The 3,451-nt window shown below is 36.9% G+C and overlaps 1 long non-coding RNA gene across 1 annotated transcript; it reads left to right on the top strand.

The window, feature by feature from the left end:
* Positions 1-810: 810 nt before the first annotated feature.
* LOC136068500 (uncharacterized) lies at positions 811-2,131 on the top strand. The gene is made up of 3 exons (XR_010629865.1): positions 811-888; positions 1,009-1,079; positions 2,072-2,131. It is a non-coding gene; the product is annotated as an uncharacterized LOC136068500 (long non-coding RNA).
* The last annotated feature ends 1,320 nt before the right edge of the window (positions 2,132-3,451 follow it).

The following is a 3,451-nucleotide window of genomic DNA, read 5'->3' as shown; positions in this document are numbered from 1 at the left end:
GGGGGGGGGGGGGGGGGGGGGGGGGGGGGGGGGGGGGGGGGGGGGGGGGGGGGGGGGGGGGGGGGGGGGGGGGGGGGGGGGGGGGGGGGGGGGGGGGGGGGGGGGGGGGGGGGGGGGGGGGGGGGGGGGGGGGGGGGGGGGGGGGGTGATATAATTGGATGACATTCGTTACATGTGACATCCCAATCTAGTGAACAGGGTCATCTAGAAGTTGCAAAATGCTCCTGGTAATTCTGGAAAAAACTAGACGTACTTGCTATTAGAGAAGTGCACATTATACTGCAGTTGTTTCTTTAGTTAGTCTTCAAATCCGGCAACATTCTTCATGGTCTTTGCATGAGTGCATTGAATCAGTCTCTTAAATTTTAGCATTCTCACTATCAAGAACACAAATTTGAAATATTAATATTGAGCATGAGTGATGGCTGAGAATCCTGGTTTCCCTCTCAATTTAATTCTAGCCTCTCCTTTCTTTTTGTTTAGGTCAGATAAAGCTGGGAAGTTGCTTGCTGAAGTGTTGTTGAAGGGATTGCAAGAAAACAGGTAGGAAAATTTCACGTTAATTTAAAAATATATTTGTGAGATTGTTGGTTTCATCCCTAGCTTCTCCATGCATGGTCCAGGCCTGTAACACTCATAGGTTTCTCATTGGGGGCACGAGTAATTTTTAAATGTCTCCATTGTTTGGCCAATGCAGAAGGAGATAACGATATTGTTCACTCTGCTTCATGTTTGTGGGATTGTTTTTTCAAATTTGTTGACAGATGGGATTGTTATTTGAGTGAAGTTCTTTTTTGTTATATTTTTGTAGCTGGACTTGTAGAACAGGTTGTTCTTCTTGGAGCACCAGTTTCAATTAAAGATGAAAATTGGGAGGAGGCTAGAAAGGTAGTTGGCTGCGTTTGTGATTTCTTGATTGGTTCATTGTACAAGCTTTTCTATACTGCTGTTTTTTTTTCAATAGGTTGGTAGTGGTCCGTTGTACTAAAGCTTTGTAGTGGTTTGCAGATGGTTGCTGGCAGATTTGTGAATGCTTATTCCACAACTGATTGGACACTTGGCATTATTTTCCGTGCAAGGTATATAGGTCATTCACATGTAAATTTGGATATCGTTTTTGTGAAGGAGGATATTTTAGTAGCTCTTATATTATCAGCAAACATGAGAAGAAAATATTGTGCTTGTTTCAGATGCTTATATATTGCTTGTGAAAATAGAAAGATGAAAATAAATGTGGTTTAGATTGATGTTCTAGACTACTTAGAGTTAAAAGACTTGCAATACAAGTAGAATCAAGATTGCACACCAAGTATGATTGGACTAGGATTTTTTTTCCTTGTACACCAAGTAGGGTTGGACTTGGGCCTTGACTAGAAGTTTTCCTTGTTCCTTGATATCTGAAATACTGCCCATTGTTTTTACAATAAAATTATGAATTATGCCTCACCTAGTTATTACTACTTGGGAGATGATTAGTTAATTATAGACAAAAGTACACTTTTGGCCCTTAAAATTCTAGGATTGTTTTCATTTTGGCTCTTTACATCTCAAAATTTTCATTTTGGCCCTTTATGTTTGATTTTGTTATCATATTGGCCATATTATCCATTTCTTTTAATAATCTGGTGATACCTGACAATATATGAGGTGATGTGGCTTAATGGACAACATTTATTTGGTACTTAACGTTCAAATTACTAACAGAATTGGAAGGTAGGCCAATATGAAAACGGAATCAAATATGAAGAGTTAAAATGAAAAATTTGGAATGCAAGGGCTAAAATGAAAATAACCCCAAACTTTAAGGGCCCAAAAGTGTACTTGAATCTTAGTTATATGAAATAGATTGCCAACATAATTAATATATATCTGCTAGGAATTTCTTAAACCCTATGGTTTATTGTTAGACGAGGACCATTTATAATGGTGACCTGTAATTATTATTTTCAAGTTTTGTGATACCCTGAATTACTGCATCTGATGCACTGCTATTTGCCTCCTCTACCTCTTTTAATTAGCACTATCTTTGAATTCAATACTTATATAGAACTAAGAGGTTTTACATGTACAGTTTACTTTCTCAAGGATTAGCTGGTATTCAACCTGTTGATGTACCTGGGATTGAGAATGTACGTACTTTGTTTCCTATCTTTCTCATTGAGTATAGTAATTCATGCTCATATTTTGCTTTATTCAATACTGATGATTCTTCCATTGGTTTTGCAGGTTGATGTAACAAAAATCATAGAAGGCCACTATTCTTATCTCTGGGCCACAAAACACATCCTAGAGTAGCTTGAACTAGATTATTACTACCCCTATTTCAGAAGCACATTTTCCAAACCCCAGGAAGAAAAAGCTCTTTAATTTAGGTCTTGCTTCTTTGCTTTTGTCTTACATTTACTACTTTTCCTCTTCTTCTTCTTTTCTTTTTTTTTTTTTTGTTATTATTATTTAATAAACCTTTCTTTCTTTTCCTTCCTTTTTATATGTAATCTATCTTCTTTTTCAGTAATTAGCTTCAAAGGCATCTAGGCCAATTATCTCAATTATATTAATTGATGCCTTAATTTGCACTTATTTGAGGCTGTAGAAATGAAGTGCAGTAGTAGGGCAAATATTGGTGAAACATCAAGAATGACATGATGCGACACAAAAAGGTTATTAAAAGCACGAGTAAGAAATAAGAACCGAGAACCTTTATAATCCTCTCTCCATAATGCTCCTGTTAGTGTGTGCTTTTGGCCAAAGAGTCACAACTTGCTCAAGTTTTGATACCTCCATTCATGATCCTTTCCTTCTCCCTATGGCCAGTTTGAATTATCATGGGAAAAAAGAGATGAGATTCTCCAACTCTGAGTTGCGTGCAAAGTGACCACTTTTGGTTTTAGTTTGGAAAATTAACACCCTAAACTAAAGAAAATGGTAAGATTGCACAAATCCACTTTTTTCTAACTTTTGTTATTTATATGATTTTGATGCTACATTATTAATATGTAGACACACAAATGCTAAATCCCAAGGGGTTGGTTTAATAGTTACTGAAGCCTCATGAGATCCATGATATCTTGGGTTCAAAACTTTTTATTCTCCATCTTATGGCCAGTTTCAAGGGATTTTGTTTAAATGTTTTTTCCTTAACTAGGTACCATAAATGTATGTATTATTTTTTTTTTTTTGTTTTTGTTTTTGAAGTATAGGTTTTAATCTAAAATTTTTAAATATGTGGGAATTTTGAAGCCTCCCACAAACAATGAGGCTTAAAATGTAATTTGCATTTGTTTTGGCCGCCCATACATACCATGCTTGTTAACACAGTTGTGGATTTGTTTTCCTTTACCTTGTTATGTGTCAAACTGGGATTGGAAGGCTTTTAGATCCAAGTTCTTGTTTGGGAGTGGCCAAAAACCTTATAAGTTAGTGGCATTTCCTTCTTGTTCCCCTTTTTGAG

This window comes from Quercus suber, unplaced genomic scaffold (genome assembly GCF_002906115.3).
Source record: "Quercus suber isolate HL8 unplaced genomic scaffold, Cork oak 2.0 scaffold_118, whole genome shotgun sequence".
NCBI classification, from domain to species: Eukaryota; Viridiplantae; Streptophyta; class Magnoliopsida; order Fagales; family Fagaceae; genus Quercus; species Quercus suber.
The sequence above is the reverse complement of the archived record's forward strand: the minus strand, read 5'-3'. Positions and strand labels throughout refer to the sequence as shown.